The sequence below is a fragment of the Musca domestica genome, unplaced genomic scaffold, assembly GCF_030504385.1.
Source record: "Musca domestica strain aabys unplaced genomic scaffold, Musca_domestica.polishedcontigs.V.1.1 11, whole genome shotgun sequence".
In the NCBI taxonomy this organism is placed as follows: domain Eukaryota; kingdom Metazoa; phylum Arthropoda; class Insecta; order Diptera; family Muscidae; genus Musca; species Musca domestica.
This window is the reverse complement of record NW_026712133.1, coordinates 17,186,739-17,213,346: the sequence shown is the minus strand read 5'-3', so window position 1 is coordinate 17,213,346 and position 26,608 is coordinate 17,186,739. Positions and strand designations below refer to the sequence as shown.

The 26,608-nt window shown below is 34.8% G+C and overlaps 1 protein-coding gene across 2 annotated transcripts in view; it reads left to right on the top strand.

The window, feature by feature from the left end:
- The first annotated feature begins 569 nt into the window (after positions 1-569).
- LOC101895647 (homeotic protein spalt-major) overlaps positions 570-26,608 on the top strand; it is a 90,055-nt gene continuing 64,016 nt past the window's right edge. For both annotated transcript variants that reach the window (XM_059131808.1, XM_059131806.1), the window contains exon 1: positions 570-2,613. The gene's annotated coding sequence lies outside the window, so the exon portion shown is untranslated. The remainder of the gene's footprint in view (positions 2,614-26,608) is intronic.

Here is a 26,608-nt window from a genome sequence, read left to right as displayed (position 1 = left end):
ACAACGAACGACTCAACAACGCGTGACTCCGTGACTAGTGAGTGTGTGCGACGCGAAATGGTCAACAATAAAGCTTTTGCCGTCGCCGCCGTCGCCTGGCGATTTGCAATGGAAGACGACGACACGGACTAAGGCAAACGCAAGAACATAATAACAGAGCAACCGGAAAAATACAGAATAAATAACAAAAATTATTGTGAGCAGAAAAATTGGCAAAAGAACGAAAAAAAAAACAAGAATGCAATAAAAAAATAAAAGAAGTTTTGAGTGGTGTTGGTTGCTCTCCGCGATTTCGCTCTCTCACTCTCTCTCTCAGTTTTTTGGAAGGCAGAAACAAGTGTCGGTTTGTTGGTTGGCTGATTGTGGGGTTTGCAATTTTTTTTAAAGAGATAATCACAACATAATATGTAGTGAAAGAGAGGAGAGAGAAAGTACGGTGCAATGAGCGTGTAAAAAAATAATTGTAAATTTTTCTTCTGGTTATATTTTCTCACTTTAATTTGGAAAGAGGCTCTCTCGGAATAAAAGAAACAAGAGAGAGAGAGAGAGAGAGTGTGTGTGTGTTATAATGAGCAATGGGAGCTTAAATGTGGTGATGTTGTATATAACTTTGTTGCTGCTCTCCTTTACTTGTATTAACATTGCCAATGTCTGGTTGTTTTTTGGCCTCCAACTGCCGCCGCCACCGCCTCCACTGATTTTGCTGAGGTGCCCAAATGTGAATGGATGGATAGCTGCTGGATTAGAGAGATGATGATGTGGAACACACAAACGAACGAAGACAACTGGCTGGCTGGCTGTTTGTTGGTTGGCTGGTTGATTGGTGGTGCGCAGCACCAAAACTTTTATGCTCTAGTTTGAATTTTGGCACATAAGGTTGCGCCAGGACTTTTCTGCTACTTCTGCTGCTGCTCCTGGCTGGCTGCAGCAGTGGCTATATTTGATAAAATAATAATATTTCGACAACAACAGCAATGAATTGCAATAACCTCTGGCAAGTGCGATATAGAATGTATAAGATGAACTGGGATTCTTATACGTTGGCAACAACAACAAGAAACTCATGACTTGTTGTTGCTGTTGTCATTAGGATTCGCCTCTTGCTCCTTCAATGGATATGTGTGTGTGTAAAAAGATTTTTTTTTTGGTTTTTGGTGGATACACTTAACATAACTGGCAACGTTAACGTCAGCGCCAACACTGACGTTGCCGACCAGCCAGCCCCATTTAGAGAGAGACATTCAAATAACATCGACTACGACACCAAACACTAACGTTGTCGTCGTGGTGGAGAACTATGACTACAACGAGATGGCTACGACACCAAAAGTGTATTAAAATTCTCTGGTATTGAAAAACGGCTATAATTGTGGGCTGCTGACAACTGGATTTTTGCGAGTTATTCCAAAAAAACACCAAAAAATTGTTGTTGTAATTTTGCAAAATTTTTTTCTTCTTTTTTCTTCTTCTTTTGGATTATGAAGTTAGTGCGTAACAATTTTGTTGTTGTTGTCGTAGTGTTGTGATAGTCTGTCATAAAAAAATGAAAAAAAGTACATAATTCTCTTCATCAAACTGTCACAATATTAAGTTCTAAAAGCCAACACCAATACATGGAAAAGCCAAAGGAATACAAAAAACATAGCTAGAATCGCAGCATCAACGTCAAGGGGCACTCTGCTTCTCAAAAAAAAAGGAAAAAAAATGGAATAAAGCACTCAAAAAACCCAGAGCCATGGATTTTTATAAGGACCTCATAAAAGTGAGAAAATACAACGAAGAAACATTTTAATGCCAATAAAGGATACAAGTGCATATCCCTCAACAAAAATAGAAAAAAAGTACAAAGGAAGAAATTGCAAAGGAATATGGCAAATAAAAACAGGAAATTAAAATTAAAAAAATAAAAAAAAAAACAAAATCTAGTGAAAAAATTCTTAATAAAAAAAAGTTTTTCATAAAATTATATTCAAATCCTTCTTGGAAAATGTCCATACATCAACGGAAGGAAGCAAGCCATCCAAAAAAATTAACAATTTCATTGGCAACCAAAAAATAAATAAATAATACCGCCGTCAAAAAATATGCTCCCATGGAACAAAAAGGAAATAATCCCGCGAGCGTGAGTGATTAGTGACCAAAAGTTCCATGTCGTATGTCGTTTTGTGCGAATGTCGTGTGCGTGCCTAGTACCCTAAATGACAGTGCGTAGCTATATGCTGGCCTTTACCTTTAAAGGCCTATGACGACGTACTGTAAATTGTCAACGTCTGGCGTTGCTGCCTTTAAAAAACATGAATAAAACAAAACTTCGCTGTTGTTGCGCTGATGCCCCCTCCTCCACAACGCTTGCTGCCCCAACTAACTAAACCCACGAGAGCTATTTATTTTTAGTGCAATAATTAATATCTAAATAAATTTGATTAAAAAAAATATTTAAGAGAATTTAATGTGATTTTATTTTTCATATGCAGAATTTAATATTCAATGAAATTGACAAATAATTGTAAAAACAAAGAAATAAAATGTTGCCGTCGGTAAATGCATGCCCATGGAAGAAAATGTGTGAAATTATGCCGAAGAAACGGATTAGCTGTTAATTGAAATTTTGGGGTGAGTTTATGTTTTATTTAAAGCATTAATGTGTGACTGTTCCATGCTATGAACACACGAAAGGCAAAATATGATTTTTTTTATTAAAAAAAAAAATGATTTGAGATTTATATGTAAAACTTAGTTATTTTGAAAGAGATTGTACTGGTATGTCCCAGTAGTCGGCATTTTTCATATTCAATACATATTAGCTTCGATTGACAGCTTCGAATATAATTTCAGCTATCTTTGTGCAATTTTACACAAGTTAATGGGTATCAGTCGGTATTGCCGACATATTGATACCCTCAGCCTTTATCCGTTTATTCAAATATATTTATTCATTCATTCGTTATTAAAAATGTTGACCCTCTACCGATGGAGTAGAACAGTATTGTTCATTTCGTATATGTCCTTAGTCTGATAAAATCATTGGAGGTGATAGCTTTGAACAATGTGTACATACTATTCGAAAATGTTCAAAGGCACCAGAAAGAGTGGGTCAACATACTCCATATACACGATTTTTGAAGAAAATCGCTTATTTGTTTCGCATGTATAAGGGTTATAATTTTCATAATGTTAAAAACTGGGAAAGGTACCAGCGGGAGTGGGCCCATAAATTTCATATTCAGATCAGATCTCTTGTTGTTAAAGATATTTTGTAATACACAAGATTTGAAGAAAATCGTTGACATATTTAGCATGTTATGAGAGTTATAATTATTCAGAGGACCGATATTTTATAAATCCATATTCGATCCTATGTAGTATTTGGTTGATTCAAGTTACCTAATGCTTGTTTATTCAAAATATTGTGGGGGAGTATCAGAAGGAAAAGTTCGTGGTAGATGTTCCCGTTTTGGTATGACCCCCATATATCGGACTCATGTACTTTATGGTTCATTTGAAAAGTTTAACAGCTTTATCCAAACGGTCTTACTGATATTAGTAGTTTATATATTCAAATGTTTTATTTTCCCAATGGTGGAGGGTATTAAAAGTTCGGACCGACCAAACTTAATGGTTTTTTATTACTTGTTTTACATAAAAGTTATGGTCTATTTCACCCGCTAAATATTATCCGATGGCCATACAACTTGGTATGCATCTGCCAAGTCTTGAACTCCATTCCATGCAAAATAATTGTGTACAGTAAAGAAATTGTAAAATCAGTAAATTTTTATGTTTTTGGTTAATTTCAACACCTAATTCTCCAAACGTAATAGACTTCTATTCTGAACATAACACCATCTCCATGCTAATTTTCGTGAGGATCGGGCCATATTTGCGACTCGTAGCGTGATTACAAATTAACATGGACATACGGACGGAGGGACGAAGAAACATAGCTAGAACGACTCAACTCGGCGATATAGGAAGATCCATATAGGAAGATCCATCCATCAACGGTGAAGAAAAACGGCTTAATTATACCTATGGGCCAAAATCCATACCAAACAATGACCAAAGCCATTATCTTTTTGTAAAACATGTTTGTTAATTTTTGTTCCATTCTTCGATATTAATGTGGTTCCGGCTCCTTGGATATTTATGGCATTTTTAAAATGACTTTTCAAAAACTGCAATCTTTCTTAATTTTTGACACTTGTCTTCATATAGCCATATCTCAGAGCTAAATTAATAAAGGGATTAATAAGAGTCTCATTTAATACCAAAAGCCTCACATGTTATCAAGTTTAAGGGTTTAAAAAGACACATGAACCCAGAAATATTTGAGAGGGAAACGAATAGGATTTATTTCATTTGTAGAGTACAAATGTATTTAGTATTTACAAAAATATATAAATCCAAAATAAATCCATATATATTTAAAGAATGTCAAATTCGTTAAAAAATACGCCAAATATAATTTCAATTTTATGGATTTCATTTATATTCGTTTATTAAATGCAACTGACCGCAACGATTCTCACCTTAAGCTAATCCCTTTAATCTGATTGAATAAAATTTATTTGAAAATAAAACATAACATAATAATTTATTAACCGGTCTCATTTTCAGAACGAACGAAAATTATAAATTAATGACAACAACCTTAACGTGTCATATGGCAATTCATTCGGCCGTTCTTAAGTCAATACGTAGCAAAAATATATACAAAAAAAAAAAAAAAAAATGTGTACATACTTGTTTACGCTTATGTTGCCACATGTCATTGACACATAGAAATATTCCTAGAGTGTGGGTGATCGGAGAGGTATGGCGGGTGGTACAAGTAGACGGAATTATAAGATTTAACAAATATTTAAATACTGTCTTACCGTTGTATGTGGGATATATCTAAACCTGTACTGGCGTTGTACTAAATGGCCTTCTTTTCGTTAGGGACTAGAAAAGTTCAATTTGGCTTCGCTTGGAAAATTCAGCTACGACCTCTATAAACCAAATGCTGGGCAGTCCTTTATACGAGGTATCCTTCCTATATAAAACCAGGTAAAAATTGAATTATGTTCCGACCGTGCCAAACTTTAGTCGATGAAATTAGCTATCTTTGATATCTGGGTAACGAATTTGAGATTATATTTCCAAGGAAACAGGTTTCAAATCAGAAAAACAACCAGTAAGGAAAGGTAAAAGACGTACGGGGCCAACTACATGATACCCTACACCACTACGCATATTTAGTAGAGCTCTCGGAACAAAAAAACTTTATATGGGGAACTATATCCAACTCTGAAACGATTTTCAACTAATTTCACGGAGGCTTTTGCACATGATGCATGAAATGACTTCGATTTCACCCACCACCCTGTGGAAAGAATTTGGATATTTTCAAAATAAAAAATCTGTTGAAATGTTAAGAATACCGAATATAGCCCTTATATTGGGGTCTATACGAAGACGTGGACCTGCATAGGCAACTTTTGTCATAAGCCATTACAACATTCAAATACGAAACTTGAAACAAAAATCCGCTGAATAATGTAGCTAAAATCATCAAAACACCGAATATATGAAGGTACAGATATATGGGGCCCATACGAATGACTGGACCTGTATAGACAATTCTCTGCCATAGACTGTAGTTCCCATTACGAAATTTTAAACAACTCCGTTTAAAACTGTCCCTAAAATCGTCAAAATATTGTAAATCGGGGGTACCGTACTATGGGGGCTATGCGATATCGTGAACCTATATAAACAATTCTCTTCCAGAGAGTAAAGTACTCAGAAAGAACTCCTTGTGTGGATTTTCCGACAATTTCTTTTGGAAAATGTGACCAACATTATCAAAATACTGAATATCGGAGGTACAGTTATATGGGGGATATACGATATCGTGGACCTATATAGACAATAATTTTCCAGGGGGCAAAGTACTCAGAAGGAAATCTTGTTGTGGATTTTCTGATCATTTCATTGAAAAAATTGACTGCAATTATCAAAATACCGAATTAGGGGGGTGGGGGTAGTGGTTCCGTTGTATTGGGGCTATACGATATCATGGACCTATATTAAAAATTCTCCCCCAGAGGGTAAAGTAAAGAGAAAAACTTCGAACTTCACCTGCCTGCACACAAAAGACTGATCTGTGCGAAATTTTAGCCTTCTTCTGAACCGATCTCGATAAAATTTGGCAGAGGCTTTTTCGAGCAGTATCTCATGCTTGGTATCAAATATAATTGTTGTGGAGTACATATTACGAATCTGAGGGATATTAACACTGAATCGGATAAAACATGTATACGGGAGCTTTAGCTATATCTGAACTGATTTTCACAAAAATTTAAGAACTTTCTTTTAGAATGAATGACGTCGGAAGGGCCAAAATTCAGTCCATTTGGGCTGATATTAGCCATTTGGTGCACAATTAACCTGATATCGGATAGAAGTATATGTGGGTGCTATAATTCGGAATATAATTCGATCTGAATAAAATTTGTCAGATGCATTTCTGGGATGTATCTGATAACTGGTACCAAATATCATTATTGTGGAGTGTATATAACGAATGTTAGGGACTAACATATTAAATCGGACGAAACATGTAGAGTGAGATAAAAAAACTGCAACAAAGTCAAACGCCATTATTTTTATTTTTTTTTAATTTTATTGAATGAAAACTTAAAACGTCGGAATAAGTTTAGATTTGTTCAAATTGTTCACCTTTGGCTCAAACTATGGCCTTCAATCGGCCAATGAAACCGTCAAACGCTGGTCCATTCCCGGCGAAGCGGTTGCTTGAGATGCTGGACACTTTTGTATTTTTTAGTGCCAACCTTGCATTCCAAAATACTCTAGGCACACTAGTCCGACGGATTGGTATCCGGAGATTTTGATGGCCATAGTGCGCTGGAAATGAAGCGAGGAACCTCATTTTGTAACCATTCTTGGGTGGCGCGAGTTACCTACAGCCACCAATAAACAACATTATTATTAAGTTCATTATTTTCAACCACAACCTCATTTATTAAAAACATCATTATTGTTAACACCATTATTATTAACATCATTATTATTAACATCATTATTATTAATATCATTATTATTAACATCATTATTAGTTACAACATTGTCATAAGCACCAAAGAGCTAACACCAATATTGTTGACATTATTTCGTCAGCAATAATTCTCCACTTCAACATCACAATAACAACACTAGTAATAAAACTATGACGGAAATAACCCAAAAAGAAATGTTTACTTTTACTGTACCCAATACAAATTTTTAGCTTAAGTATTTTTCTTGATAGCTCTAGATTTTATGTTCCTTTGTTCTTTGTTAACTCTAAGAAAAATCAATAATTGTAAAATCGCTTAAATATAAGAATTTTTTGAATAAAGTATCAGTTGTATTTGGCATCTAAAACAGAATAATTCTTGTTTTCTGATTTTTCGGCGGTACGGAAGTTAACTGGCGCAGTCGTACGGCCATTGTTGGTGCGGTCTTTCTCAAGTGAAAAAATATAATTAAATAAATGTATCCTTAAAACAGAAAAATAAAAAACCAAAAAAAAAAAAAAAAACAGTGACAAGTTAATTGTGGAAAAAACAGTGAACTATCCTTTAAAGGACATAAAAAAATTTTTTTTTTGAGAAAAATTTGGTGAAGAAAAAAAATATATTAAATTAATTAGGCTTGACGGTATATCAAGTAATCCTTAAGGAGAAAAATCGTGCGCCAACAATCGGGAAAAAAAAGAACCTACGTCCGTACAACCGAGAAAATCAAGTGCCAATACAATATAGTATTTTGTTGAAGGAATATCAACAATTTACTATAAGAAGAGAAGGAATATCTCTTAAATAAAAATATATATTTAAAATCAAAAATAATATTTTGTTGACGGAATATCAACAAATATAACCATCCAGAGAGAATTAATATCTTTTTGGTTGGAATAAATATTTAATAAAAATTGTTGAAGGAATATCAACAAATTATATCTTAAATAAAAAATATATATAAATTCATAAATAATATTTTGTTGAAGGAATATCAACAAATATTACCATCCGGAGAGAATGAATATCTTTTTGGTTGGAATAAATATTTAATAAAAATTGTTGAAGGAATATCAACAAATTATATCTTAAATAAAAAATATATATAAATTCATAAATAATATTTTGTTGAAGGAATATCAACAAATATTACCATCCGGAGAGAATGAATATCTTTTTGGTTGGAATAAATATTTAATGAAAATCGTTGAAGGAATATCAACAAATAATACGGTCATAGTGGATCAGATCAGATAAAACAAGAAAAAAACCAACTAACAAAAACAAATAACAATACAGTGAAGATCAAAAAAAAAAAGGAAAATCAACTAAAAATAACAATTAAAAAGTTAATAACATATAACAATAACAACAACCGTAACAAAAACGAAAAAAAAAAACTAAAAAAAAAAAAAAAAAAAAACAAAAACAAGCAACAATTAAAACAACAAACAACAACTACAAGTGAAGAACAAGAAATAGTCCTGAAGCAGTCCATATCTACAAGCAACTTATACAGGTCTCATCGGAGGAAAGAAGCAGATAAAAACCTTGGAAATCAACAATGAAATTATTTATTATGATAATACTAGGGTAATTATTTTAAGAAAATTATAATATTTATCACTATTATATTACTTTATAAAATATAAAACAGAAATAAGCAAAGAAATATTTCAATTATAAAGAAAAAGGCTAATCAAAATATCTCAAATCAATAAAAACGGTAATTATATTAAATGCGAAGACTAAGACCAAGACCATATTCTATTCGATACTTAACTGCAATACCGGAACAACAAGAAATGACTACCGTTAATGACATTAGTGCCCCTCAGGCGCTACAATCTCAACAACCGTCACAATCCTCTCAAGCATACGAAACATTAAAAATTCCAGATGCCGTAAAAGATTTACCAACATTTAATGGAAATCCAAGGCAACTAAATGATTTTTTAGAAAACGTTGAAGAGATTTTAAGAATATTAGCGAATATCGATGGTTCTAACCAAGCAACAGTAGTGCTTAGAGCCATCAGAAACAAAATAGTGGGAGAAGCTAATGAAGTACTTAATTCATCCGGTACTCCGTTAGTTTGGGAGGTAATTAAAGCGAATCTAATACTTAAATATTCGGATAAAAGGAGTGAAACCTCCCTTGTGCGTGAACTCCACAATTTACGACAAAATAATCAGACTGTGCAAGAATTTTATGGTTCAGTTATAGAGCTACAGGCAGCAATAAATAATAATATATCAATTCATGAAACTAACAAACATGTCATAAACTCGAGGCGCGAATTTAACGCTAAAATGTGCTTAGATGCATTCTTAATAGGCCTCCGAGAACCTCTTGGCTCAATGATTAGGTCTATGAGACCCGATTCATTAGATGAAGCATTAACATTCTGCATTCAGGAACAAAATATACAATATTCAAGAAGACTTACTTACAACCAACCATTCTACCAACCAAGGTATAGACAGAATACACGGAATTATGCCCCTGCTCGTAATTACCAACCAAATATGAATAACACACATAGATTTACACACGGACAAATTCACCATTACGCACAAAACAATATAAATAGATTCCAAAACACGGTTAATACTCAGGGAAGAAATCAATATAATCCAATAACTAATGCATTTTCACAAAAGGGACCTCAAGCACCTAATGGAAATACCTTTTCTCACAATGGGTCCGGACAGAGCAAATTCAGCAACTTCAGGCAGCAACAGCTTACGACCAAACCCTTACCACCACCAGAACCAATGGATGTTAGTTCTGGTTATAGTCATTTAAGAAAACCTATGACTACACAAACGAGACAGACATCGTACCTAAACAACGTCAATGTGTCTCAAGCTTACCATAATGATCTAGACGGATATTACCACGGACAAACACATGACAATGACTTCGAACAAAACTACACTTATCATCAAAATGATGATAATGACATGAACGATCTAAAAGACCAACAAAATAATGGTATTAGAACGGAATACGAAAATGTAATAGTTGATAATGAAAATTTTCATATGAATGCCTACCCACACCAACGGGATACTTAGATATTAACAAACATGGACACACATTACCCTATATTAACATATCCTCCCCATTTGGTAGACCCCTGAAATTTTTAATAGATACTGGAGCATCGTCATCATTCATAAACCCAGAATTTGTAAATGACGAAGAGTGTATGACTTGCAAACCAATTACAATCACAACAATTTTAACTAAACACTCACTGGACAAAAAAATTAAACTACCCTTATTTACGGAATTCAAACAAAAAGGAGATACAGAATTTTTTGTCTTCAAATTTCACAACTATTTCGATGGACTAATAGGATTGGACATATTAGATTTTCTCAAAGCTAAAATAGACCTAGGTAACAAAACTCTAGTAACAAGTCAAGCCATCATACCTATTCATCTCAAACCCAATTTTACTTCTGAGAAATTCATTATTCCAAGCTCTTCCAGAGTTGTTATTAATGTACCGGTAGACACACAAAATGGTAGCTTTTTTCTCCCAAGGACTTTTTTGGGTTCCGACCTCTTTATTTCAGAGGGACTGTATCATTCTAAAAAGTGGTACAGCCTTGTGGAAATAGTTAATACTTCTGGACATGATAAAATTGCATACATTGAACAACCAATAAAGACGACACCATACAACGACCAGAATTACATCGAAGTTAATAACTTCAGTTTAGAACACAACTGTATGAATGATAATCATGACATTTTAGATTCGATAAGGACCGGTCATCTTAATAAAGAGGAAAAACAAGCTTTGCTGAAGGTTTGCAAATGCTTTGAAGATGTGTTTTTCAAGGAGGGAGAACAATTGACATTCTCGAATCAAATCAAACACCAAATAAGGACAACTGACGACAAACCCATTTTTACAAAATCATACAGGTACCCTTACATACACAAAGAGGAAATACGCAAACAAATCGATAAAATGTTGCAACAAGGTGTAATTAGAAGAAGTTTTTCACCATGGAGTGCTCCTATATGGATCGTACCAAAAAAATTAGACTCGAGCAATATACAAAAATGGAGACTTGTTATAGATTATCGCAAATTAAACGAGAAAACTGTTTCTGATAAATATCCCATACCCAACATAACTGACATATTAGATAAATTGGGGAGAAGTCTCTACTTCACAACTTTAGATTTAGCTAGCGGTTTTCACCAGATCGAAATGCACCCAAAAGATATTGGTAAAACAGCATTTTCTGTCGATAGAGGTCACTATGAATTCGTAAGGATGCCTTTTGGATTAAAAAATGCTCCATCCACTTTCCAAAGGGTAATGGACAATGTATTAAATGACTTGATCGGGACAGTCTGCCTTGTATATTTAGATGACATAGTTATATATTCAACTTCCTTAGAGGAGCACATACAACACTTGAAAAAAGTACTCGGTAAATTACGTACAGCCAATCTTAAGATACAACTGGACAAATCAGAATTCCTAAAGAAAGAATGTTCTTTTCTCGGACATGTTATTTCCACTGATGGTATTAAACCCAACCCTGATAAAATTCATGCCATAAAAGCTTTCCCCGTACCAAAAACACAAAAACAAATAAAATCATTTTTAGGACTACTAGGTTATTACAGGAAATTTATTCAAGATTTCTCGAAATTAACGAAACCCCTCACAGAATGTCTTAAGAAAGGGAGAAAAATAATATTAAACGAGAGATATTTGAACACATTTGCTACTTGCAAAAATCTTTTAATGAACGACCCACTGCTCCAATATCCTGACTTTTCAAAACCATTTAATTTAACCACCGACGCTAGCGACTTTGCTTTAGGAGCAATACTTTCCCAAGGACCAATAGGTAGTGACAAGCCTATATGTTACGCAAGTCGTACATTATCGAATAGCGAAATAAATTACTCGACGATAGAAAAAGAATTACTTGCTATCGTATGGGCGACAAAATATTTCAGGCCATACCTTTTTGGAAGGAAATTTAAAATAATTACCGACCATAGGCCCCTTACATGGATCATGAGTCTAAAAGAACCAAATTCAAAATTAATCCGCTGGAGATTAAAACTAGAAGAATATGACTATGAAATTATCTACAAAAAAGGAAAATTAAATACTAACGCAGACGCACTAAGTCGTATTAAATTAGACAATCTATCTGTAAATGAACATGTCGATATAAACACTAATTCAGTTGATAACATCTCAAACCATGGTACACAAGGAACAACAATCCATTCCTCCGACGAAAATGTTGACGATGGAATACCGATATCAGAAAGACCAATTAACGAATTTAATATTCAAATTATATTTCAAACTCAAATCGGTGGCTCACCAATAACCTTAGAAACAATATTTAAAAATAAAATACGCAAGACTATACGTAGAGAAAAGTACGACGAACAAACATTGACTAACATTTTCCAAATTTATATAACACCAAATAAAGTCTCTGCGCTTATGGCAGATGACGATACATTTAAATTAATTCAAAGCACCTACTCAAAATACTTTGCAAACAGCAAACTATTTAAGTTAGTACGATGCATGGACATTCTACAAGACATAAGAACCATTGATGAGCAAGACAAAATAATTAATGAATACCATATGAACCATAACCATAGAGGTATTCAAGAGACATATGCACATTTAAAACGAGAGTACTACTTCCCTTTCATGAAAAACAAAATACAAAATTGTATTAATCATTGTCATACATGCCAAACTTTAAAATATGACAGGAAACCACCAAAACCCAAATTTCAAAAACCTGAAATTCCCGAAAAACCACTGGATATTATCCACACAGATATCTATTGTATAAACAAGCGTAACATACTTACCATCATAGACAAATTTTCTAAATTTGCAGCCGCTTACTCTTTAGACTCTAGGAATAGCCTATCAATTCTGAAAAGTTTCAAACATTTCATAAGCCTACACGGCATACCCAAGAAAATTGTTTGTGATCAGGGCGCTGAATTTAATGCATCCATTATAAAAGATTTTTGTAAAATGCATCAGATAACCTTACATTATACATCATTTCATCAAAGTACAGGAAACTCTCCCGTAGAAAGATTACATTCAACCATTACCGAGACCTACAGAATAGTTTACGAAAAGTATAAGTCATCAGAAATACCACTAAATCACGACGAAATACTATTAGAAGTCATTTTTACCTATAACAACGCAATCCATAGTGCTACAAATTTAACCCCATTTGAACTCTTCTATGGTAGGACTTATAACTTCGAAAAGACATTAAGCTATAACTCTGAACATGACTACTTAAATAGACTACAAGAATTTCAAAATGACTTACACAAAATTATTAAAGATAAATTATCCATGGACACTGACAAACGTATAAAAAAACTAAACGCAAATAGGGAAGAACCAGAAGATTTAACTGAAAACCAGACAATATACAGAAGGGAATCAGGGAGGAACAAAATGACCCCTCGCTTCTCAAAGAGGGTAGTCAAGGAAAACAAGAAAGTGACGCTGATAACGTCAAATAACCAAAAACTACATAAAGCCAAAATTAAAAGAAAACGTCTTACATAAACTGACTTCTATTTGTCTTTTAGGTTCGTACCTGTACAATCCGACGTCACAATAACAAACATAACGCAGACTCAGGGACTTATACCACTACAACTAGGCGATGCTAAATTAATCACAGACTTTCAACATCTAATCCATGTTATTAACCTTAAAACATATAACGACAATATTAACACTATAAAGCAAACTTTGGATCGAATAGAGGAGACAAGATTTACAGCATCACAACTTAGAACTACGAAACTGAAACTGAATAATCTCTCAGCCAAATTGGATATATTAACCCCAAATTATAGGAAAAAACGGGGAAATATGGACTACAAAGAATGCAGAAGAACTAAATAAAAACATTGACAATTTAACTAAAGGAAATACCCAAATAAAAACAACGCTTAAAAACCAAATGATGTTAAATAACAAAATGATAACAAGATTCGAAAACATTACCAATCACATAAATGAAGAACAAAACCTAATAGAACGTTCTATAATGATGATTCAAAACCAGACAAGAAATGCCATAAACCCCTCGGTTAATGCAATAATCCAAATGCAAAATTTACTTCAAATCAGTTTTAACATAGATATACTTACCGACCACCTTAATGATATCGCAGAATCAGTAGTATTAGCAAGGCTTAACACCGTCCCAAAATTAATATTAACTACTGACGAACTGAATGAAATACACAACATACTTAACAATGCAACGGACATTATATCACCAGAACATATATATGAATTACTACAACTGACAGCATATTATAACGACACAAACATAATATTTGACATACAAATTCCTATAATTTCTAATGAACTATTTAATTTATTACACATAATCAAAACCCCCATAAATAACACCTTAGAAATAATAACCGGTGAATACGCTTTAATAAACAATGATAACCTTTATCTTTTCGACAACCGATGCAAACAAATAGAACAAAAATTTTACTGCAACTATGAAACTCAATACGAAAGAAATAGAGATTGCCTAAAATCAATTTTGCTTAGAGAAGAAACGGTGGCATGTCACCTTAGAGACATAGGATTAACTACGGACATAATATATCCAGAACCAAATTACCTAGTGCTTATAAACCCTCCAATAGGAAACATAACCACAGTATGTAACAACGTAACTAAGAGTCTACCAATCAAGTCTTCCTCTGTTATTAATTTTAATGAATGCAAAATCTTATTTAATAATGTCTGGTATACAGATAAACCGAATATTCACCAAGAAAACATTAGCACAATAACCTTCCAAACTAGCTTCTCAAACAATATTACAACACTCTCCATAAGAGACGAACTAACATTACCCAAACTAGATCAATACAGATTCCAAAATAAAGCAAATATCGAATTTCTTCAAACAGACTCTGACAATTACAAAACAATTTCTTATTCCGCATTTGGTATAATTAGTTCTATAATCATAATATTATCAATAATATTAGTAATAAGAAAGCCTATAAAATTAATCTACTCCATAACCCACAACAATAATGAAGTTCTGGCCACAAATGATCCGAAGCCCCTTTGGCCCTCACTTCATTCTGGAGAGGGAGGAGTTACCTACAGCCACCAATAAACAACATTATTATTAAGTTCATTATTTTCAACCACAACCTCATTTATTAAAAACATCATTATTGTTAACACCATTATTATTAACATCATTATTATTAACATCATTATTATTAATATCATTATTATTAACATCATTATTAGTTACAACATTGTCATAAGCACCAAAGAGCTAACACCAATATTGTTGACATTATTTCGTCAGCAATAATTCTCCACTTCAACATCACAATAACAACACTAGTAATAAAACTATGACGGAAATAACCCAAAAAGAAATGTTTACTTTTACTGTACCCAATACAAATTTTTAGCTTAAGTATTTTTCTTGATAGCTCTAGATTTTATGTTCCTTTGTTCTTTGTTAACTCTAAGAAAAATCAATAATTGTAAAATCGCTTAAATATAAGAATTTTTTGAATAAAGTATCAGTTGTATTTGGCATCTAAAACAGAATAATTCTTGTTTTCTTATTTTTCGGCGGTACGGAAGTTAACTCGCGTGCTGAGTACGATGGTGCTGAGTCCTGTTGGAATGTCCAAGGTCTGCGGCCAAAATGTTTGCGAGCCCAAGGCTTTAATACACCCTCCACAGTATTTTCACGATAAACACAATCATTTTGTTTGTTAACAAACTTTTGGACAATGAATGTTTTCTCATTGGAGAAAACCAAATTCGGCAGTTCACCACTTTCGGCCAAGCGAAGAAACTCCTTAGCTCTTTTGAATATATTTTCTTTCTGTTGCGGTGTAAGTTCTTGCACTTTTTGGAATTTCAATGCCCTTACCCCGAGCTCATTTTTCAATATTTTCCGAATGGAATATTGCAATATGTTCAGAAGACGAGCCATTTTTCGAGACACAAATGATTTATTTGCATTTATATGCTGGGGTGTTCTAACGGCAGCCAATTGTGTTTTTGCTGTCAAATATAAAGAAATCACACTTACACACTTGAATTCCATCACGAATAGTTTTTTCTGGAAAATTCACACCAAAATGCTTTAGTACGCTTGTAAAAATATAATGAGCTCCCACTGGAATAATTTCAACAGCTCTCGGGCTTAGAAATGCCAGCAGTCTGAAGTTATTTGCGGTTTTTTCATCTCACCATGTACATATGGGAGCTATAGCTATATCTGAACCGAGGACGGACGGAGGGACATGCATAAATCCACTCAAAAAGTGATGCTATGAAGATCCTCAAAAGTAACTACGGGTCTATCTCGCTTCCTTCTCAATTGTACAAAAAAATGCACAACATAATACCCTTACCAATATGTGGTGTAGGGTGTAGCGCGAATGTCATGCAATTTCTTTATGAAAAAATGTTACATCAAAAATAAAATATTGTATTTTCATAATACATCAAAAATAAAAATTCACAAATATGTACAAATGTATGTGCATCTGTATGTATCAATTTTCCTCTGTGGACACTATGTAGAATTGCCTATAAAAGCTCAGACGCATAGTTCATGACAAAATATCTACAGCAGCCCCAAGCTATCACAAAAAAAAACATGAAAATTGGCCGTCTGACAGACACAACAGGCAGGCAGACAGTAGATTTTGTAACGTAGACATTGAACCCCAAACTGTCATAGTACGTATGCAGGAAGGGAGATGATGATGAACCAAGTAGTGTATTAAGTTGCAAACATAAAACACACACACAGTCACACTCATGGCTAATAGCTCGACCTTAGATGACACTATTTTAGAAAACAATAAAGTAAATGATTTTAATGAAAAACATACATATAAACACAAAAAAAACAATAGTTCGTTTTTTTGATGACCTATTAAAGCGGCAAAAAAACTAAATTGGGGCTTTCCACTCTATTTCGAAAAACTTACATTATAAATTAAAGTTTTATAAAGTATATACCAAAACGCAAACAGGGGAGTAAATAGTGGAGATATTATTGTTAAGATATCGGATATCATTGTTTAAGATATCGGAGTCAACAATGGAAGCCAGTAAAGAAATCATACCAACTATAATCGTTTTTGAATTCATATTTTGACTTAAAAGAAGTTAAAATTTAAAGCCGTACGGTACTAATATATTGGAGGTATATCCTCCTCTGAATCGATTTCTACTAAATTTGACTGAAAATTCTGTTTCAGCTAATATAACACTTCTTAAGCACGGATGAAGTTATATATGGAAGATATATCCAAATCTGAATCGATTTCTATAAAATTAAGCATAGGAATTTCTATGCTGAATCTGATAGTTGGTACCAAATATCGTATTTGTGGAGAGCATTTTACGGGTGTGAGGGACATAAATGCAAAATCGGATGAAACATATATATGGGTCGTATAGCTATATCTGAAGGCTTTTTCACACTCGCTCCTTGGTTGAATTAAGTCATGTGTGCCAAAATCCATTTTATTGGAGCTTATATTTACTATTTGGTGCACAATAAATTTCGAATCGGGTAAAGATATATATGGGAGCTATATCCAAATCTGAACCGGTCTCAATGAAATTTGGCAATGGTATTGCAATATTTGATTTAATATCGTTGTTACGGAGTGCATATTACGGCTGTGGAGGACAAAAATAACAATTCTGATTAAACATATACATGGAAGCTATAGCTATATCTGAACCGATTTCCATCTAATTCGGCACAGTTATTTCTAGGATCAGTTTTGTTGTACGACCTGTTCTTTGTTTACAAAAACAGATTGACCGACGGGCAGACGGACGGACACGCATAAATGGACTCAGAATGAGATTCTACCCAGGTCATCAAAAGGAACATGGATTTATCTCGCGTCCTTCTGCGTGTTACATCCCATCCCATTATTTTGATGATGCAAAATTTTTTAAGAATGCATATACTTTATTGGGTCTTTTATAATTATTCCGCGGTAATGCATAAGAAAAAGGGTAAAACGCGTTGAGTTCATCCATTCCGAACTCTTAATGCCCTCCATAATGAGATAAGGAAACTTCTAAAATTAAAAAAATCGGGATTGAATCTTGGCCAACTCCATTTTTTTGCCAGTGAAATCGGTAGGTAAAAGTCTTAAAAATGCCGCAAAAACCCTGTTTCCTACTAAGTTGTTCTTATACCGTGTGAGATGAAAAAACTGCAACCAAATTCAGACTGCTGTCATTTCTAAGCCTCTCGTCCGACAGTTTTTAAAATTATTCCAGTGGCAGTTGTTTACAAGCGTACAAAAGAATTTTGGTGAGAATTTTCCAGAAAAAAATTCTTCGTGGTGGAATTCAATGGTGTGATTTCTTTATATTTGGCTGGAAAACCACAAGTGGCTATCGTTAGAACACTTCAGTATCCAAATGTGAATAAATCTTTTGTGTCTCGTACCATCGCTGGTACTGGTAGCGTAACCCGTCGTCAAGGAAGTAGACGTAAGAAAACAGCGACAACAGCAGAAATGGTTCGAAAAGTAAAGAAGCGACTTGATCGAAACCCGCGTCGCAGTGGCCGAAAAATGGCTCGTGAGCTGAACTTATCAGAATATTCCATTCAGCAAATATTGAAAAATGAGCTCGGGGTAAAGCCATTGAAATTCCAAAAAGTGCAAGAACTTACACTGCAACAGAAAGAAAAAAAACTCAAAAGAGCTAAAGAGTTGCTTTGCTTGGCCGAAGGTGGTGAACTGCCGAATTTGGTTTTCTCCGATGAGAAAACATTCGTTGTTGTCCAGCAAATTTGTAAAAAAAATAAACTAATCGTGTTTACTTGCCAAAGAGGTTAGCTGAAAATGTGCACCTTCGGTTGGCTGTTGTTGGTGTGGGCCGCCAGAACTGCCGATGGTCGCTCTACGCTCGTATTAATCGACCGTGGCATCAGAATAAATGCCGAATATCATCGCGAAAATATTCTGGAGGGTGTATTAAAGCCTTGGGCACGCTAACATTTTGGCCGCAGACCTTGGACATTCCAACAGGACTCAGCACCATCGCCTCAGCACGCGCCACCCAAGAATGGTTACAAAATGAGGTCATTTCCAGCGCACAATGGCAACCAAATTCTCCGGATACCAATCCGTTCGACTATTGTGTCTGGAGTATTTTGGAAAGCAAGGTTGGCACTAAAAAAATCCCAAGTGTCGATCAGTTCAAGCAAGCGCTTCGCCGGGAATGGGCCAAAATACCACAGAGCAACACTCGGGCAGCGTGTGATGGTTTAATTGGCCATTTGAAGGCCATAATTCTTGCCAAAGTTGACCAATTCGAACGAATGTAAACTTCTTCTTTAAAAAAAAAATATGTACAAATTATGGCGTTTGACTTTGTTGCAGTTTTTTTATCTCATCCTGTATATTCTTGATCAGCGTAAAATTCTAAGACGATTTAGCCCTGTCCGTCCGTCTGTTGTAATCACGCTACAGTCAAAACGAATTAAAATAGAAGGTAAAATTTTGCACAGATCTGTCTTTTGTCTGCAGACGGGTCAAGTTCGAAGATGGTCTATATCGGTCCACGGTATCGTATATCCCCCATACATCGGTAAACCCCCGATATTCGGAATTTTGATGATTTTTGCCACGTTTTCAACGGAATTGTCTGAGAATTCGCACAAAGAGTTCCTTGTGAGTACTTTTTCCCTGGAAGAGAATTATCTGTATAGGTCCACGATATCGTACATCCCCTATACATCGTACCACCCGATATTGGGTATTTTGATGATTTTAGCCACATTTTTCAATTGAATTGTCTGAAACAGTACACAAGGAGTTCTTTATAAGTACTTTACCTCCTGACCGAGAAAAGTCTATATAGGTCCACGATATCGTATAACCCCGATATAACGGATATGCATGACCACGTCTTCGTATAGCCCCCATATAGTGGTTTTCATTCGAGCGGTATTTTTCGACAGAATTTTTTGGAAATTTTTCAAGTTTCCTCCAAATGGTGGTGGGTATAAAAAGTTTGGCCTGGCCGAACTTAGCTGCTTTTTTACTTGTTTTATAAACTATTTAGTCGGCATCGGTGTTCTTTTCCCATTGTATTTTTCTAAGAGAAATATTTCGTTGTCATGTAAACTCTGAGGAATATTTGATTTAAATAAATTATGACTACGGTGACCTAAATAAAACCATAAATATCCAAGGGATATCAAAAATATGCACCACCGAAATGTTCTTAAAAAATACTCTTACTTTTCAACAATAGAACATTCCTAAGCATTTTTGTGATGTGTCAAATATTTTTTTCCATTTTCCTATTGTCTGGAATACAAATTTTCTTTTGTTTTATTACATTTTAGAGATTTTTGTGTGTGCGTGCGGAAAACTTAAAATGAATATTTTTTTAAGTTTTTCTCCATTTATTGGCTATATCGCTGCGGAGAAAAATATACACATAGCTGACGCTTGTCACACTCAAACACACATCCAAAGCCACACACAAACGATAGAGAACAAACTTGTTGCAACATTTTTACACTTGTACGATAATAACCTGATGTGACAGACGGACAGACAGACAATCTGGCAGACGGATATTCTGTCATCTGTTCGTTCGATTTGATTGTTCATTTGTCGTGGCGCTTTGCTTCAGAAGTGTAATGAAATCATTTCTCAAATGTTTATATGTGTACATACATACATACATATATGTATGTACGAGCATGAATACGAGTTCGTATACACTTTATTTTATACCGTAGCCGGTTTTCGTTTTCTTCCATTGGCCCATAGCTATCATATCTGAAAATTTGCAAACAAATGTTCATTAGGCAAAAAATAAATATATTGTACGTATGTATGTATGTATGTTTGCACATACATAAATATACATATCGAGTGTGGTGTGGAAGACAAAGATAAATTTGAAATTTATTAAATGTGCAAAAGCACACGTCTAGGAAAAAAATAATAAACAAAAAATTAGAAATTGTAGCGTTCGGTGGTGATGGTATTTAAATACCCTACGTCTTGGTAGATAATTGTGGAGTCCAATCTTAGGCATCCTAAACTTATTTAAAAAGTAATATATCTAAAATGGAAATTTGGCAAGTAGGTAGCTAAGAAGTATGCAGCTGGGCGATAAGATGGAGTTTTTGGCACCAAACCTTATTTGGCAAATTCTATAAGGTACAGCAAGTAAAAAAGGAGCTAAGTTCGGCCGGGCCGAACTTTTAATGCCCTCCACCATTTTCAATGAACTTGAATACTTAAAAAAAACATTGAAAAATTCCGCTCAACGGAACCCCGTTTTATGGGGCATATACGAAGACATGGTCCTGCATATACAATTTTTATACCCTCCACCGTACATAGTATGGAGGGTATATATTCTTGATCAGCGTAACATTCTTAAACGATTTAGCCCTGTCCGTCTTTTGTACTTACGCTAGAGTCAAAACGAATAAAGATGGGAAGGTACAATTAGTCTGTCGGCAGGTCAAGATCGAAGATGGGATATATCGGTCAATGATATCGTATAGTCCTCATATAAGGGTCCCCTCGATATTCGGTACTTTTATGATTTTAGCCAAAATTTTCAATGAAATTGTCTGAAAATCCGTAAAAGGAGTTCCTTCTGAGTACCTTACCCCCTGGAAGAGAAATGTCTATATAGGTACACGATATCGTATATCCCACATACAACGGTATCCCCGATAGTTGATATTTTGTCCATTTTAGCGACATTATTCACCGGAATTGTTTCAAATTTCGTATTTAGAGTTCTTAATGGGAACTGCAGACTATAACAGAAAATTGTTTCTGCATGTCCTGGTCCTCGTATAGTCGCCATATATCAGTGCCTCCATATTCTCTGCATTTAGACGATTTTATGTAAAATATTCACCGAAATTGTTTGAAATTTCGTATTTGAAGTTCCTCATAGGTACTACAGCCTGTGACAAAAAATTGTCCATACAGGTCCAGGTATAACGGTACCTCCCCATATTCGGTATTTTGATGATTTTGGCTACATAATTCGCAGGTTTTTTTCAAGTTTCGTATTTAAATGGCTTATAACAAAAGTTGCCTATGCAGGTCCAGGTCTTCGTATAGACCGCAGTATAACGGCTGTATTCGGTATTTTTAAAATTTTAACAGAATTTTTAAAGGATATTTTTTTTGAAAATTTCCAAATTCGTTCCAAATGGTGGAGGGTATTCGGGCATGCCGAACGTTCTGCTTTTTTGTTTGTTTATTATAGGCTGAAGTACCCATTATAAGCTTCAAATTTTAAACGATTCCGGTGAAAAATCTCGATAAAATCATCAAAATAGCGAATATCGGGAGGTACCGTTGTATGGGGAGCTATTCGATATCGTGAACCAATATAGTCCATTCTCTTCCAGGGGGCAAAGTACTCAGAAGAAAGTCCTTGTGTGGATTTTCAGACAATTCCATTGAAAAATGTAGCTAAAATCATCAAATACCGAATATGGGAGAGTACCGTTATATAGCGGATATACGATATCGTGGACCGATGTAGTATCTTCGAACTTGACCTACATGCAGACGAAAGATTGATCTGTGCTAAATCTTAGCTTCCTGCCTTTATTAGTTTTGATTCTAGCGTGATTACAACAGAAGGAAAGGCGGATAGACGGCTAAATCGTCTTAGAATTTTACGCTGATCAAGGTCTAAAATTATTATTTCGACGGAGTGACCAAAACATTTTTAGGGAGGTACTTGATGGAGTGGACCGGTATTGTCCATTGTAGCACCTGACCTACCACTAATACGAATATTAGGATTTGTAGTGATTGGATGATCTTTTCTTATTCTGTGGCGGAAATTATTTTCTATGAAAATGTTGACTTTTTGTGGGGGAGGTACCAATAGGAGTGGACCGATAATGCCTATTTTCGAGCGTTATCGTACATTCGAGCGTTTTCGTCCGCGCCAGCCAAACAGACATCGACTTCAAATAGCCTGAAACGGGTTTGGTCCAAAGAGACCTACGGTTTAAAACCGTTATTTCGATAGAGGAACGTTTTCGCCGTACCAAACGATATATACTCTTTTGTAGCCATATGGCTGAGGCTGATATGAAGAGCTTGCCATATTTTTGGTATGTTCCAGCACTGTTTGTTATAACAACCAAGTCAAACTTACCGACTACACAACACGAGATCAGACTCAACCCCTAATATTTTCTTTAATATATTTTGTAATGTAATGTATGTAATATTTTTACTTATTGTAATTGAAAAATCGGTCATATACAGGGTGAGATGAAAAAACTGCAACCAAATTCAGGCTGCTGTCATGTCAAAGCCACTCTTCCGACAGCTTTTAAAATTATTCCAGTGAAAGCTCATTATAATGTTTGCAAGCGTACAAAAGCATTTTGGTGAGCATTTTCCTGAAAAAAAGTTATTCGTGATGGAATTCAAGCGTGATAGTGTGATTTCTTTATATTTGGCTTCAAACCACAAATGGCTATCGTTAGAGCACTCCAGCATTTAAATGTGAATAAATCTTTTGTATCTCGTACAATCGATCGTTACTGTGATGCTGGTAGCTTACTGGTAGCGACGTCAAGGAAGTGGACGGAAGAAAACAGCGACATCAGCGGAAATGGTTCGAAAAGTAAAGAAGCGACTTGATTGAAACCCGCGTCTCAGTGGCCTAAAAATGGCTCGTGACCTGAACAAATCTCAATATTCCATTCGGCAAATATTGAAAAATGAGCTCGGGGTAAAGCGATTGAAATTCCATAGAAAGAAAATAGACTCTAAAGAGCTAAAGGGTTGTTTCGCTCGGCAAAGCACCACTTGGAAAGTGGTGAACTGTCGAATTTGGTTTTCTCCTATGAGAAAACATTCTATGCCCAGCAGTTTGTAAAGAAACAAAAAGATCGTGTTTACTTGCCAAAGAGGTCAGCTGAGAATGTGCAGCTTCTACCGTGGCCACCAGAACTCTAGCGCCGGCCATGGTGATGGTGTGGGCCGCCAATAACAGCCGATGGTCGCTCTCCACTCATATTAATCGACCATGGCATCAGAATAAATGCCGAATATTATCGCGAAAATATTCTGGAGGGTGTATTAAAGCTTTGGGCACGCAAACATTTTGGCCGCCGACCTTGGACATTCCAACAGGATTCAACACCATCGCACTCAGTACGCGTCACCTAAGTACGCGTCACCCAAAATGAGGTTCCTCGCTTCATTTCCAGCACACAATGGCCACCAAAATCTCCGGATACCAATCCGTTGCACAATTGTGTCTGGAGTATTTTGGAAAGCAAGGTTGGCACTAAAAAATACCCAAGTGTCGATCAACTCAAGCAAGCGCTTCGCCGGGAATGGTCCAAAATACCGCAGAGCAACATTCGGGCAGCGTATGACGGTTTCATTGGCCGTTTGAAGGCCATAATTCGTGCCAAAGGTGACCAATTCGAACAAATCTCAACATACTCTAAAATTTGATGCTATTTCCGACAATTGTTGCTTTCATTCAATAAAATTAAAAAAAAAAAAACAATAAGCAAAGGCTACAGTCGTGCGGGTCCGACCATGTGATACCCTACAACACTACAATATGTACGAAGTCCCCTTATATCCAAATTCATTTTGGAAGATTGCGTTTTTGAAATAATGTCAAAGAGCCCCGCCCGTTTTTTGACCCGGAGAATTTGGCCAATATTTACGCACTCCGTAGTGTTTTTAAGTAATCAAAACAATTTCACACGAAAGTTGTGGTCCATTTTACAGTCATCCAAAATGCTAGACTTCTTCCCCGACTTTAACTCTCTTCTGATGCGAAATTCTGTGTCTATTAGTTTCAATTGTGGCCTATACAACGACTACAAAATTAGAAAAAAAAAAAAACTTTTTTAGTCCATTTGCACCTCTAAATGTACATCTTAAGAACAATAGGCTTTAATTCTGGCCTGCAAAATTTCGTTAGGACCGGACGATAATTGCATATAATACCCTCGAAACGTAGTGTTGGGGGGAGGTGTAAACATTTAGAAAATTTACTATTCAAAATTGTAAGTCAAATTGAAAAAATCGCATGCGATAAAAATTATGACAAAAAATTGAAATAATTCGACAAAAGATATTCACTGTAGATTTTATTGTTATCTGGCAAGAGACCATTCCGAATTGGTGGGAATTGTGAAAATCGGTCCAGCGCTTCTTGATTTATATGCAGAATAAATAAGACTAATTCGTTTACATATTATTGTACCTATTTTGCTGTATATCTGATTTCTTGGCTATTAGCATCACTGTAATGGTCAGAAGTGACCTTATAATGTATTTGTAATTTGGCCGGGTTAAAAAATATTTGCGGTTTAGTAGAAATTTTCGTATTTTTTTTTACAAAAAAATGGTTTATTTTACCCGCTAAATATTGCCTAATTGGTAGGTTTCTGACCACTCCTAAACTCTAACTCCATGTAAATCTTCGCGTCAATTGGTTCATAATTTTGACATATAGAGCAACTGCAAAATCAGGAAATTTTCTGTTTTTGGTCCATTTCAACCCCTAAATATCGTGCGATCATCTATAAAAACAATAGGGTTCTATTCTTACCATAACTCCACCTCCATTTTCAATTTCGTGAGGATCGTTTCACAATTGCGACCTGTAGCTTGATTACAAATTAACATGGACAGACGGACAGACGGACGGACGGACGGACGGACGGACATACATAGGTAGATCGACTCATCTCGGCGAGATAGGAAGATCCATATATACTTACGTATGTGGGAAACCAATATTTCGGGGTGTTACATAATTTTTGGTCCAATCAAACTTATAATACCCCCAACACATAGTGTTGTAGGGTATAAAAATGTAAAAATTATGGCGTTTGACTTTGTTGTAGTTTTTTTTTTAGGTCCACATTTTTTTGTCTTTAGTCGAACATGCTATTAATTGTTATTTCATGCATATTTCCTAAGAAAATAGAGAAGTTTTGCAAATCTCCCGGATTTATTGATCTAGTATCACAATATTCAATTGAAATGCTAAATAACTACTTCTAAATGCCTTAATTCTGGTAGTGATATAAATTGTCAAATTTATCACACAAACACCATTATCATATCTTCTAATGTAGGGAATAAAATATAAATGAATAAAATTCATGATATTTTCATAGCGAAAATAAAAAATAAAAAAACATGACAATTCAATATTTTCATCTTGCGGACGTCCCAAGAAAAATAATCAAATCTAGACAGGCATATATTTTTCATTTTCATGAAATGCATACTCATCCTCAAATATTGTACTGAACACATACACCGTCAAACAATGGTATATTTATTTACATATTTTTGCAAAGAAATTTTATTATAGATATTTTTATGTCAGAAATAAAAATTATAGTTTTTTTTCTATATTAGGGTGG